The sequence below is a fragment of the Atta cephalotes genome, assembly GCF_000143395.1.
Source record: "Atta cephalotes unplaced genomic scaffold scaffold00101, whole genome shotgun sequence".
In the NCBI taxonomy this organism is placed as follows: Eukaryota; Metazoa; Arthropoda; class Insecta; order Hymenoptera; family Formicidae; genus Atta; species Atta cephalotes.
In genome coordinates, this window is record NW_012130165.1 from 73,098 (window position 1) to 88,967 (window position 15,870).

The window sequence follows — 15,870 nt, forward strand, 5'->3', positions numbered from 1 at the left end:
GCTTTGGGTCGGTTAATTAATTAGGAGTTTAGTCAAAACCTAACTGTAACATCTTCCACGTTCCGTCTTACTCCTCATGGGGGGGGGGGGAGACGGTGATAACTCCCTCCAGATAACCCCACTCCATTTTACACTTACTCTAATAATTTTTCTGATATACGCAGCTTATGATAATGGTTTTCGGAATTGAATTGTTCTATCAAATTAATAGTGACTCTGGCGCGCTAGTGAACCCCAGGGGGTTCCTTAATTCATCTCTCCTCTGAGGCGGAAGTTTGTCCCGAAGGAGCGCCCTCTTCTTCGAGATCGGGGTGGGCGGGGAGGGAGGGCTCCACTGGTGGCTTGCGTGTATTCTTCGGCAGGCCCGCGAATCGAATAAGAGCTTTTCAGTGGACTGTTGTGACATTCGCTACAATCTTCCCTCGCTGTTAGTTATTATTAGAAAATATGATGTACTCTGCTTGCAGGAATTCCTGCTAAAGCAATTTAGTAATTTTTCAAAGTTTAAGGTTCTTAAGGTTTTTAGAAAAGATATCGCATAAACCGATAGCACACAGGGACGTTTGCACAAGAGAATTTGGCCTATGATACAGTGACATTTAGCGGGATTGAACATCCCTCAGTAAAAGAGTCTGCTTCGGGCAGGAAGCTCATGATGGCCATCGAAGATTTTGATTTGGTGTTCTTAATGAAATTACTCCCACGCATTTGCATTCTTTGACTTCACCTACTTCAATCTGATCTGGTTTTATCGTCCGCACAGTTGGCCACTGTGTGTGTGTGACTCTTACTTGACAAGGACATTCATAGCAGCGACCATTTTCCGGAGATCACGCAAATTGGCACTCAAGTTTGCCTTAAATCCAACTTTCATTACAAGCTTTCCTTAAAAAAAAGGAACTCGATGAATTATATCGTCGCCTATTATCTTCGACTGCGGCATCTTCTTCAGAAGAGGAGATCGTTCCGATTGGGCGATACAACATCCTTGTACAATCTACTCGATGTTGTCAAGAGTCTCGTACTGGAAGACAAAGGCTTTCTGCGTAGCAGTGTGTAGGGTAAAAATCTCCACCTTGGTAGAACGAGGAGTACGCCAGGGCGGTGGAGGATAGAGGACGAGCTGTACGAAGTTTCATCTCACACTCCAACAAGAATAATTTTGTAGAGTTTCGAAAAGCCAATCTCATTCATCAAGCGTCTAGCAGGATAAAAACATAAAGGGTGACGTGATTTGGTTGGTGGCTTTAACAGCTGAACCACCATGAGCCAGAAATAATGGTCCCTTATCAAAAGTTTTCGCAGAAATATTGCACTAAATTATCAACAGTTGTAGGATCTCAAACAGATCTCACTTCGGTTTCTAAACTCTGTCTGCCGTCATGTTATGATCGTATCAAGTCCATAAAGAAATGAAACAGGAGGATCGCACGAACCCTCTTACTTGACTGGACAATTCTTTGACCACTAAAGAGCTAAAAAACGCTCTGAAATCTGTTAAGAAGCATTCGGCTCCAGGATTGAATCAGGTTGACTTCTCCATGATCACTAATCTTCCTGCGGAATTCTTGATACACTTGCTAGATATAGATATCTACAATGAAATCCTTGATAAGGGGCTTTTTCCTGGAAAAACTCGCTGGTAGAATTGATTTCTAAAGCAGACGGTAACGCGATTAGAATCATATTCCTCATATCTTGTTTATGCAAACTTATGAAACGAATGCTATACTACAGACTAAATTGGTTTCGAGTCTCGGTCTATTCTTCCTCCAACACAGTCAGGCTTTAGGCCTTTTAGAGCCTGTGATAACACTCTAATTGTTCTTATCACTGCGGTTAGAACGAGCTTTCTCAATCGGACTCCCACACAGCGGGTTTTCTGGACATTGCGAGAGCGTTTGATAATATCGACCTTCACATTCTTGTGGCTGACCTTTTCGAAATAGATATTCCCCTCTCAAAAAGTTTGTTGAGAATTTAATTAGTAATAGGCAATTGAATTTCGTTATCGACGGGGAATTATACTTCGCTTAAAGGAACATCTCAATACGCTTTGCGTAATGCATACTCTAATTAATTATATCGCTTAACATATCTATAATTGTATTAAAACATATTTAATCGTGATTTATAATGATAAGAAAAATTTCAGCTAAAATAACATTTTTGGAGAATGTAAGCGCGATGCAGTGAAACACATAGGATCGCCATGCCAGGTCGTGCCAGGTGACGAAGCACTCCTTCCCTCTCTCTGCCGTCGTCGCCGCTGCACGAGTGTGCGCTGTCCTAAGAATTCGCGCGACTTAATCGCATATTAGCTTAGACGTTTCCTTTTCTAATTCGAAAACTACAGCGAGTATCTTAAAATGATATAAGAATATTTTATTCCCTTTGATCCATTCTTCGTCCCCAATGTAACCCCCACCCATCTTAAGAGACACACTGTATATATATATTAGGTGTACAACTTTGCTTCTGCCATTTTCCTATAGATGGCTTTAGCGGTAAGTGATGGTCGAAATAAATAGATCATAGACGTCATACAATAAACTTGGGCATCTGTCAATATAGACATTGTCCTTATATTCGTTTCGCAGCAAATAGCTTGTAAATATTCCATTCACTGCTCGTAGAGGCCCTTCCACATTTCGAGAGACAGCGACAGTTCATGTCCACGATGATTTTCCAGGGCGATCTTCACTCGGTGGATTAGCGTTAATTCCAATTTCCAAATACTTGTAGCCCATAGCCATCGTAATATCTGCAGTAAATGCACCGCGCGATCTCAAGCGCACAAATTAAACCAAATAAAACAAAATAAATAAATAAATATTATACATACAATATTTTTAACACTCTTGAGCGTGATGTCTCTATGGATATTTTTTACAGCTTATAATTTTTTTATTTAAGCGTGATATAAATTATAGTGAATTTTATGCACTGAAAAAAGGATTTGATAACATCAAATGTTAAATAAAATAATTTGAATAAAATGTTTGGTTAATAACTGAAAATAATTTTATTAATTAAGTAAGAAAAATTCTATTTAATATTTTCAATCAAAATGAATCTTAACGCTTAAATATTTCGGTGTGAATTTATATCCAATTCTGCAAACCACACGCCGAAATTTTTTTTCAGTCTTGCAATTGTGTATAATTTTAAAATTAGAATTGGAAATTATTAGATGTACAACTTTGCTTCCGCCGTTTTTTTCCGAAATTCGAGACTTTATTGTAAAAAACTGGTTATACATTTATGATTCAAAGTATTGTCGCTAGCCACTACTTTCTCCCATCTTTCGGGTAGCGTACGAATCCCGCGTCGAAAAAACTGGTCATCTTTTGAGGCTATCCACGAATCGATCCAATTTTTTACTTCTTCATAAGACCGGAAGTGCTGGTCAGCCAGGCCGTGTGCCATTGATCGAAATAAGTGATAGTCAGAGGGAGCAACGTCTGGAGATTACGGCGGGTGGGGCAAGACTTCCCATTTCAACGTTTCCAAGTATGTCTTGACCACTTTCGCAACATGGGGTCGATCATTGTCATGCTGCAAAATCACTTTATCGTGTCTCTCGTTGTATTGCGGCCGTTGTCTTTCAATGCTCGGCTCAAAGGCATCAATTGCGTTCGATACCGATCACCTGTGATTGTTTCAGTCGATTTTAACAGTTCATAATACACTACGCCGAGCTGGTCCCACCAAATACAGAGCATGACCTTGGACGTCAAAATCACCGTTCTTGAAGCGTTGAAATCACTCACGACATGTTCTTTCACTAATAGCGGCCTCACCATAAGTATTTGAGAGCATTCGATAAGCCTCAGCCGCAGATTCTTCATATTGAAGCAAAAAATTAAAACCTCCCGCAAATGACGAGAATTTGACTCGTAAACTGACATTTTCAATCGAGAATAACTTTATGATGCAGACACAAATCGACTAATGTTTCTATGGGTTATGTTGACAGATGCCCAAGTTTATTGTACGACGTCTATGATCTATTTATTTCGACCACCACTTACCGCTAAAGCCATCTATAGGAAAACGGCGGAAGCAAAGTTGTACACCTAATATATATATTCTCAAAAAATATTATCAAGTACGAAGAATTGCATCAATTGAATATAGCGTTTTCCACTTTGTGTGTTTAATCTTATATATCTATTTTAACTTAACATTAAATAATTTTACTTTTCTAAATATTTAATAAGTATTATCAAATGATTATATTATCATGCTTAGTAATATTTATTAAATATCTAGAAAAACAAAATTATTTTTTATTGTATACGTTACTCGAATTTTTAATTGATAGTACTTAACATTTAGTATCTATTACAAGATTCTTTTCAGTATGCACTTGTGAAATTATATATAGGAGCTTTATTCTCGAAAAATATCATATATGAAAATACTATAATACACATTATGTACATTATAGATTTTTTTAAATTTTATAAATTCAAGAATAATGAGCAATACATTGCGGATTAACGGAGAAATAAATAAGTTGAATATTTTCGAATTGTTTCATGTTAGAACGGACTTTACTACGCAGCTATTTTTATCAATCAGATGCAAAGAAACTGCAAAACTCATCTTTAAAAGCATAATTTAAAATTTTTCATTGTCATGTTATTATTTTCATTCACAAGATAGCTACAATACATCTCATCTTGTAATAATTTATCTTAATAACGCGCTTTTTGAGAAATAAAATTTTTCAAAATTTATAAAAATATTAGAAATGCAATCGTATATGTAAATCATGCAAACAACAATACAAAGATTCCAAATTTTTTATGAAAAATAAAAAAATAACTCCGATATATACGCCGCACCTATTAAAAACTTAATTTATTAAGTATTATTTACTGTGTTTAAAGTATTATAAATTACTGTGTTTAAAGTAATTATAAACAGTAATTATAAACAGTAAAAACTTTGTACTACTACTATGAAAAAAATATCAGAAATCCGAAATTATTATTTTTCATATTAAAAAGTAAACTTTTTGAAATCCTTGCATTTTTGCCGTATATTCTATAGGAGCGGGATATATGGCTACTCAGGAAGGGTGGGTATGTACAATTTACTTATGAAAAATTTACAAATAATGCATATAAATAAGATGTAAAATAACACAATAATTTATAAAATGTATTTATAAAGTTTTATAAAGTTTTATTAAGGAATAAGAATGATAAACATATATATGAAGTAATAAATAATGATTACAATCTTCTTACATATATTACAAGTATCATAACATAAGATACATATAATTGCATTTAGTGCACTGAAATCTGCACACTTTATATGTTTATAAATCCCGCTCGCTAAAAATGCTGTACATCCCAAACAGGTAGGATATACAAGATAACAAATTAAACAAAAAATACGAAAGCAAAGCATTTGTATTTTGCCATACAATATGCTTTACTATTTCACTATACATATGTATCAAATAATCACTAAATCTTTTACACGCCTACAGTAATCATTTTATATAGACTTTAATTTATGATGGCGTTACTTATGACAAATCGATTGAACTCACAATAATTTCATTAATTAATATTAATTAATATTAAGAGTAAGATATATATATTATAATATACATAATTAATATAAACAGTAAGAAACTATAAGAACAGTAAGAAATTATAATATTAATATAACATAAAGGCATGTAAGTAGGCATGTAAGGCATGGGAGTAATTGCGAAAAAATTACTCTCACTCCTTCTATTTTTTCTGACTTCTGTGGCGTAAATCCTAGCGTATTTGTCGGAGTTACCCTATATACTATTGAAAATTGAATATTACAAAAGAATATTCAGATGGTTCAGTATTTGCATGTACGCAGTATTTACATAACCGATTCAAAACTCGATTTCCATTATTATGTCGAATCGACGATTCGTGAAAATTTATCCATTTCCTGTTCAATATACATATACTGTTTTTACTTGTTTAAATCATTCGGTAGAAAGATAAGAAATGTTTTTCTCATAATATTAATATTGCGCATGTGTTGGATAATATATAACAAGTATTTTCACAGCTATTACTGTATGATTGTTTATTTTTTCACATTTTTCATTATAAATTTTCACATTATAAATATATATATTTTCGCTGTACAAAACGTCAATGTAGGTCTTTTCTCTGAACGTTTTATTATAGAAGGAAAAGCACGATGTATGAATCGTTATTGTTATCGGAATTTCGAAGATGTTACGATAGAAATATTACTGAACTTAACTGAATCACAAACAAAAATATGAATCATCGTCGTAATCAGATATTTTGCAGCAGTTATTGCAACTTAAGACTGATATTATATTTGTCGTACAAATTTTTCAAGCTTGTTGATTGGTTATAGAATAGAGAGAACCGAGAATTTCTTACAATAATTAACACATCTGAAAAGTTGTCATATGATGAATGTCATACCAACATAACAGGTTTATGAATATCGCTGTATGATCTGATTTTAAATCAGCTGATACGTCGGAATTTATCAAAATTTGTAATTTTGCACTATTTATAACTCTCTCATTGTTTTATTCAGAGTGAATATAAATTTTTATTAGCCATTATATAATACATAATATGTGTGCATTGTCTTCACTATTAAATATTAAAATAGCCATCTTTTATATGAACATTATCTATAAGAGAAGTCATCTATAAGAGAAGATCAAAGTTAAATGTTACAATAAAATAATATTTCTATACATACTTTAAGTACATTTATTTCAGATATGGAAAGTAATCGGTGCGCAGTCACATATCTAAGATAAATGTATTTAAAGTACATATAGAAATATTATTCCAATATCTATTTTTGATCGGAATGATGCTCCTCTTACTTAGTTAAAAATATAAACATTTTAATTTTCTTTTACATTATCTTTAATATATACAAATTTGTTAATAATAAAATTTACATAATACATAAAATTTTTGTTAACAATAAATTTGCACAAAGTGCATGATGATGAAATGCAACACTGAAAAAAAATTTCTGGTTGAAAATGGCGAATCAGAAATTTCTGATTAAATTTATTAGAATTCTAGTTGAGATAACTGGAATTCTGGTTGATACAATATTTCTGGTAAAATCTACTAAAATTCTTATTTTTACTAGAATAATTATATTAATCAGAATTCTAGTCAACTAGAATTCTAATAGACTTAATTCTGATTCGTCTATTTTTCATCAGAATTACTATTTAATCCAACCAGACCATTTTTCTCAATGAATGATACAAAAATGAAGCAAATCGTCATATAGAATATGAAATAAGATGCAATTAATTTATGAAAAATCATAAAAGTTCAATATTAAAATAAAAATGAAATCAATTATCGATATATAAAAAATTTTCGTCGAATATTTTTTTATTGTTGAGGTGTATTTGTTTTATTTGTTTTATATTGTATTGCTAAATTCAATCCCGACTATATTCAATTTGGACAAGTCATAAGTCATATGTCATATTCGACGAAACTTTTGTTCAATTTTATGATTTTTTAACATGACCGATTTCATTATTTCGGGCTTTTGCGATTCTTATTTGATTGTACATCTCATTTCATATTTTATATGATGATTTGTTTCAAATTTGTTATGCTTCTGGCATTGTGTGATTTTTATAATTAGCAAGAATTTTATTTTTATTTATGTAAAAATAAATTTATGTAGACACATATGACTTGTGTTGGCTCTTATTTTATTATATTTTTTATTATATTTTTTTTGTATTATTTCTGAAATAAAAAATCTTAAACGCGAGAAATAATTTTAAATTATAAAATATTCGCAGAATGTTGCATTTATTTCTGAAATCTTAAACATAAGAAACTAATTTTAAATTGCGAAATACATGCAGAACATTGCATTTACTTCTGAAAAGGAAATTGATGCACTTGCTCTTCCTCTTGAGCCTTTCCGTACTGAGACATGCGATAGAAAATTAATCCTTTACGACAGACTCGATGCATTTCACAGCAACTGAACAGTCGCACGAAATAGAGAATAATCCAAGTTGCAAATTGTTCATAAAAATATATGTTATTTATATAGTTTAAATATTTAAAGAATTCACATTCTATGAAAGCTGACACATTATCATATCAAAAATTATGTTAAAATTAAGAAATATTAAAAATGTCCATTATATTAAATCCTAAATTTTGGTACGCATCTTTCAACTCTAATCATTGTAACATAATTGCCTTTGATTGAATGATTCAAGTATATAGCTTCGAGTCTTTTGAATGAGTTACTATTATAAAGTCGAATCTTCAAGTAATCTTTTGTAAATCTACGTAAATATGGAGAAACTATTTCATATTTTATGCAAACTCTTAAAAATTTGATTCGTATTTTAATATTCACACTTTTTTTGATCATATTGCATAATTGTTGTAAATTGCAAGCATTAATAATTTCTAACGAATGAAAAGGTGAATAATTATGATCATTATATTATACATAATGATATATATTAAATAATGTACGTAATATGGCTCAATAAATTATAAATTTAGTATAACAAAAGAAGGCTGCGAACCAAAAAATTATATTATTTCATTAGTATTTATAACGAAAAGATATATTGAACAAAAATATAAAAAAATTTATAAGAAATATAAAATATACAATATACGGACGTCTCAATTGGGTTATTCTCAATGTTTCAATACATAAAGTGCTCGGTGTAGAAAATAGAACAGAAATAAAATTATTCGGACATTGTATAAATTATGATTGCTTATTTAATATATTTAAGTATCTCTCACTGTAGTTGTCCATAGAATTAAAATCTTAAAAGAATTTTGAGTATTAAATATTCTATTGTAAACGGATAAGTTCTATTGTAAACGGATTGTTTCTATTAAAATAATGAGGCAATTTTATCAAGATATAATAACTCATAGAGATAATAATATGGAAGAAAGAGGGAAAGTAATTGAAAGAAGGAAGTAATTATGAAGGGGAAAGTAATTGTATGACCTGGAGGTTATGGTATATGGTTCTGGCAATGATTCTGTATCACTTTGTTAATGACTTGTCTTTGCTTTTTTATATGTATCATTTCAGATATCAATCTTTTATTATAAGAAGCCTCTTTATCTAAAATTTTGACTTCATTCCATTTAAAGTTATGATTTAAATTCATGCGATGATCAGAAATAATGATAGTGAACCCATTCTTTTTTTGATATTTGAAATGTGTTCACGTAATCTTGTATTTAATTTTCATTTTGTTTGGCCTACATAACTAGCATCACAGTCTTCACATGAGATTTTCTATACTACATTTAGACAATGACTCAAGTTCATCCTTTCCTCTCTTTATACAACTTTTAAGTGTATTAGGAATGGAATATGCCAATTTATAATTGAATTTAGAAAAAATTGGTAAAAAACTTTTCTGAAATGTTCTTCTATATTTCCCTTCTCTAACATTTCTTCTCTTCCAAAAAAATTTCTTTCCTTAACATTCTCATAACGTTTATAATTCTTTGATTGTCACAACGATCCTAAAGCACTGACGTGGTAACAACTTTAATTCTGATCATTATTGCTTATAATATTAATTGCAAAAAACTTGACTGCGGTTTCTGTATCAGACTCTCTTAATATGAAGGTAATTTATATAACTTAACTTTGACTAAATGAAAAATTTGAATATAATTTCTCGGTGATCATTATACAATTGAACTGTCATTAATTCTATAATGCATTATCTCTATGAGTTATTATATCTTGATAAAATTGCCTCATTATTTTAATAGGGACAATTCTTCCATTTACAATGGAACATTTGATAAAATTCTTTCAAGAGTTTAATTTTATGAACGACTACAGTGAGATACTTAAATATATTCAATAAGCGAACATAATTTATACAAGTAATGTCCGAATAATTTTATTTCTGTACATCGAGCTTTATGTATTAAAACATTGAGAATGACTTAATTTGGATTGAGACATCTGTATATTGTATATTTTATATTTCTTATATATTTTTTTATATTTTTGTTTATTATTTATATTGAATAATTTGTCAAATTTTCGTTCAATATATCTTTTTGTTATAAATAATACTAATGAAATAATATAATTTCTTGGCTCGTAGCCTTCTTTTGTTATACTAAATTTATGAAATATTTATTTATATCAAATGCATATTTCAAATGTCAATTTTTTTTTCTATTGTTACTTGTGTACAAAAAAAAAGTTTTGCAAATATCAATTGTTTTTAACGTTATTTGTTTGGATCATTTAGTTAATATTGATTTTATTTATAAATTTATTTATTTATCGAATTTGCAATGGACATTATTTCTCATCAATTAAATTGGACTCAATTTAAGAATAGGTCGTTTAATTGCGCCGCTCCTGATTGCGCGAATTTTATATCCTGTGATTGATTATTTTCAAATACTTACCGTTTGAAAACTATTGATGTCTTAAGACTTTACTATTTTCGATTTACTTTTTCATAAGGAATATGTACGTGCCGGCTCTTGAGCTAACTGGTACATCCTGTATACTTCTACAAAAGAGGAATAAAGTTTTAAAGTTTTAACTTACTGTATAACAGTATATAGAGTGACACAGAACGCTTTCCTGAAATCTACTTACCAATCATCGGAAAAATCCCCTCTACTCACACATAGAATTATCCACAAACATTCTTCTTTCCCTTCACATTATATAAATATTGTTCGCGAGTCTATGATCTTTCAAAAAATTTGTCAGCAGTGATTTTTACCATTTGTTCAGATTTTTCTCAATTTTTTTTACTCAGAGTTACATCTGCGAGGACTTGTGTTAAAAAATACGTAAGCGATCTTTAAAGTGAATTTAGATTGACCTTCCTAATTAATCATTGTATTGTCTAAAATATTTTAATTATTAAAAAGCATTTCTCTTTTTCATATAATTTTTAAATAGAATCTGGAAATTTTCATGAAGTCATTCTTTGCTTCCATAAAAAAGGAATCATAAACGAAATAGATTAATCGCCAAATGCGTTAATATAATTTTTTTTTAATAAATACCATACACTTATTGTTAACATGTTTAATTGCAAATTGGCTTTTACCATTCCTAACACATTAAAAAACTTCAAAAAGAGGAAAGAATAAGCTGGAACATGTACATAATCAAAATGAAATTTACAGAATATCTTGTGAGAATTGTGATGTTACATGGGCCAGATTAAAAGACAATTAAAGACTAGACTGCATGAATATATCTCACAAGGGACCGTCACATAATGACCAAAAAGTTAGATGATGATTTTGTGATAATCTGATAGAGTATTTCAGTCAGTGACATGTGAAGTTCATTTGCTAATGTAATGCGTATTACTGGATTTTTAGACCGATAAAGTTGGCTGCTAGTGAGGTTGCAAAGCCCAGTCAAGGCACCATTGCATTCTCAAACACGCAGTCAAATGGCATGAGAATGGCCATTAGTTCAAAGAGAGAGTCTTTATGCATACGGATTTGTGAAGATAATTTATTACGGAAGATAACAATGAGCAATGATATATGACGTATTTACTAAAGAATAGAAATTCATATATTTTTAGATTGATTATAATATGTTCATTAATTCTAATGTGTACAATTAATGTATAAATTATCAAGCAAGCAGTTCCTGAAACAATAACATTGTTTGCAATAAGCACATTTAAAATCGGCTGCTCGCAGTTAAGATATGAGCAACTGAAAAACTTGTTAAATGAAAAACAAAACTGCGCCGAGGTTTTGAATAGTTCCGGCCACTTATCCAGACAATTCACCCTGCAGAAGACATACTTCATTATGTCACATGAGCCTGGAAGTGAAAATGAGCAAATGCTTGCAATTTGAAGTAATTGTTTCGCTTCCAAATTTCATCGTATATTTCAAGGAAATCCGATATATGCCGTATAAATTGATGTACATTCGGCAATAGTACACGTCAAGAGGTTGGATCATTCCAGTGGTTCATGGATCTTTAGGAATCAACAGCCTCTCTACTTCCAGTCGCCCTTCATATTTGGCAAGGATTTCTTCGAACAATTGGGTATTCTTATTGAAGCTCCAACTATCAGCAAAAGGTACTTTTTATTGCCTTTGCTAATTAAATATTGAAATAGCAAATCCAGATATTTTCAAGTCCGCATTGGTCATCATTACGGTAGTTCATACGCTTTGATGATGTCGGGAATGACGGGCTTAATAATTTCTGGAAACTTGCTGTTCATTTCTTGGGACTTTAAATAGAGAAAGTCCATTATTGTACCCAAAGTGTCGATGTTGCCTATTACCATGTACGTAGTTGCATTCTTCGAACTCATAGCCGCAAATACTTGTTTAGTATCTTTGAAAACCAAGGTGTGATAAAAACTTGTGAAATTCTTTATCAAATCTCGATTGATCGATGTTGATTATTTCAGAGATTCATAATTTTTCTTGCTTCTTGACCAAATCGACGAATTGAACTTGCCTTGGCTTCCAACTCCAATCGTTTTTTCTAAAAGTTTTTACTAACTTTATGCGTAATATTTCGAGACACAATGTATTTCCGTTAAAGTTTAGCAGCCAACCATAGGATGCATTGAACTTCATTGTTTGATTTCATTCTTTGCTTGAATGTCCCATTTTCTGATTTAAAGATCGTTGATTATCTTATGTTTGTGCTCTCTTCTTGCAGAAAAACTCGTACACTCGTAGGTTGTCGCTTCTAGCAGAGCGCGGCATAGCCGTTTTCGATCTTTTTGGCCCACTTTGACCCACGTTTCAATCCATTGCCGACTATGGAAAATAGGAACTTGACATTAATTTTGGTCCTCTTTCGCTTCCTCAACGTTTTAATATATTCGCAAGAGATTACAATAGGCCGTTCATAATCGTCCTGTTTAGTCCAATAACAATAGGTTTTTTTTCCCATTTCTAATGAGGAATGTTCTTCTTGAACGATATTTCTTTCTGAGTTTAGAAACATTGTCGATATCATCGATATCATCATCCACTGCGTCTTCCTTGAATTCGTCAGATCTGGTGAGATTAACTTCAGGAATGTAGAAATCAATATCTGCGTCGAAAACGATGTTCAGCGTATCAATGCTTTCGAAAATTAGATCTTGATCGATGATGAGCTGCTTGTTATACTGCTCCACTATCATCACTTCATAATAATTGATGAGACTCGGATGCAAAAATGTTTTCCAGCTTTTTCATCGGTACCTTATGCTCGCGGTAAAGCAGAGCGATAACATTGATGATGCCGATAAATCGAGACATTGCTCTAGATGGTAGGCACATTGGAATCAGATGGTAATCCTGAAAAGTATTGCTTTTCGAGCCTTGAAAAGAGCCGTTTATTTGATGTATTGTGAGTTTTGGAACATAGTTGAAAGAAGGAGCTCTCACGCACACGAAGGTGTGTACAAAGACTTCAATATTTACAAGCTGCGGCTTTTATTGCCGTTGAAACGCTTCTCTCATCACATGCACAAATCATGTTGCCTTTTCAGGGCTGGAAAAACAATTCTTATCTCAAGACTACCATCTGATCCCAAAGTGACCACCATCCAGATGAGGAGCAAGTGTATGCCTCGATTTATTGGTATTAAGTGTTAGTGGTCATTCTCATGCCATTTGATTGCGTATGCGTATTTGAGAGCCCTTAACTGGGCTTTGCGGATCTCACTGGCAGCTAACTTTTTCAGTTCAAAAATCCAATAATTACATTATATTAACAAATGAACTTCACATATCACTTATTAAAGGATACTCTATCAGATTATCACAAAATCATCACCTAACTTTAGGTCATTATGTGACGGTCCCTTGTTAGGTGTTAATAAAAGTTCAAAATCTTCAGTAATTTCTAACCATAATCACCATATAGAGGAGAATCATAATTTTAAATGGAATAAAGTGGAATAGAGCCTTCATACAATAAAAGATTAATATCTGAAATGGTATAAAGAAAAACAGAAACATGGAATAAACAAAATGATACGGATTCTTTGTCTGAATTGTATTCTAACATTATACATTCTCCTTCTTTTTTGCCGTTCTCTGTTCTCGATAAGTATTTTTCTTTCTCGACATTGTTATTCAATGTCGTTGAAGTCAGATGTTCATTATTTTTGCAAATTTGTTTCAATTTTAATTAAGAAATCAAAGAAATAATTAAGAAATCAAGAATTCTACCACAATTTGGATTTTTATTTTTCTCCGTTTTTTTCTCTCTGTTTTTTATTAACGGATTTTCAACACATTTACTGATATAACTGATGAGATACGTCATTATATTATATATATTATTAATTTGTACTAAGTACTAATTTTTTTTGTTCACGGTCACTTTTCTAGAGTATTACTTTCTTACTACTTTGATTTCCAATTTAATTGACTCACAGCACTACACAAAACGAATCATACGTAAAAATGTATTTTACAGATTTATATCGAGTTTTATAATATTATATAGATTATTAGGGTTTATAAAGATGTTGAAAGATGTTTATCATAACATTGAGAATGACGATCGAAGTCAAAACGTATGTTTTGTTTTTTTGTAATTATTACATCATTTTCATGATTTAAGTTAAAGTTCTTTGCTACATTACTGGTTTTTTGTCTTTCTTTCACATATATTATTTTATACTTATACAGCCTTATTATTAATTATTAAATTATTATTGTTTATTAGTAAGAAGGAAAATTATAATTTTTCTTATGTACTTACCGATCGCAGAAATATATTCTCTTCTTGTTCCCACTAATCTGTGACCTTTCAAGTCGTGACAAGTTGTTAATTCACACAGAATGCTCGACACTGTCATTGGATCTTGCATGTACACAGAACGTTAACGTGCTTGTCCCTCTTGTCGCTGATGAGCCACAGAGAAAGGACCTGTCCATTTTCAATTCCATATATGTTGATCGACACAGCGTTCAAATATTCGAATTTGGAAATCTTTTAATTGGAAATCTTTTCATTGGAAACTCGATACCCGCAAGATTTAACACTGCAATGCGAGTATGATTCCCGATCTGCACGTCTTTCAACCGAGTACAGAGCGGCGATTACCGATCACGCGAAGCTCGATAAGGATAAAACTTTATCCTCGAACACTAATCACCGCTTGTTTCGTTGCTTTTTCCCGCGGCACTTCGATATGGCATCCCGCGCGCATGGAATTTAGTTTATTCACGTTAAGAGTCAAGTTGAAGATTTGCGACCCACCCGCTGTTGCGTTCCTGAAACTCTTCGAGTGACGCTAGCATGGACTCGATGCTGATCGCGCATATCGATATATCTCGCTGTTCTTTGTAATTATGCTCTTATTACATTATGCTCTTATGCACGTTTATCGTTCGCGAACTCGCCGTTAAACGTGGTGTTCACTTTTACACTACCATATCTTTTTATAGCGTCTCGCACTCGCTCGAGCATTATATTCCCTGCTGCAAGTTCCTATGGAAAATTTTTCCTATGTGTTTGTCTAACTATGGGTATCCGTGGTAAGTTCGACTGATCCCTACAGGAGGAGGCTCCTATCTCTGTAAACTTCCATTTTTTCGTGGGTTCCTATAGAGGACTATAAGATTCTGGCTGTGTTTCAAAATTTACTGTCAGTATTGAAAATCTATAGTTTTCGTTATGTGCATTATAGATTTTCAATACTGACAGTAAATTTTGGAACACAGCCTCTGTAGGAGCTTGTATAATGTAAACAATTAATGATAACAGAGAAAAATATCAAAGCGTTTCTCGTCTCGAACCCTAATCTCTCCTCCGAGTTGGACTTCCGTCCTGCCATTGAAC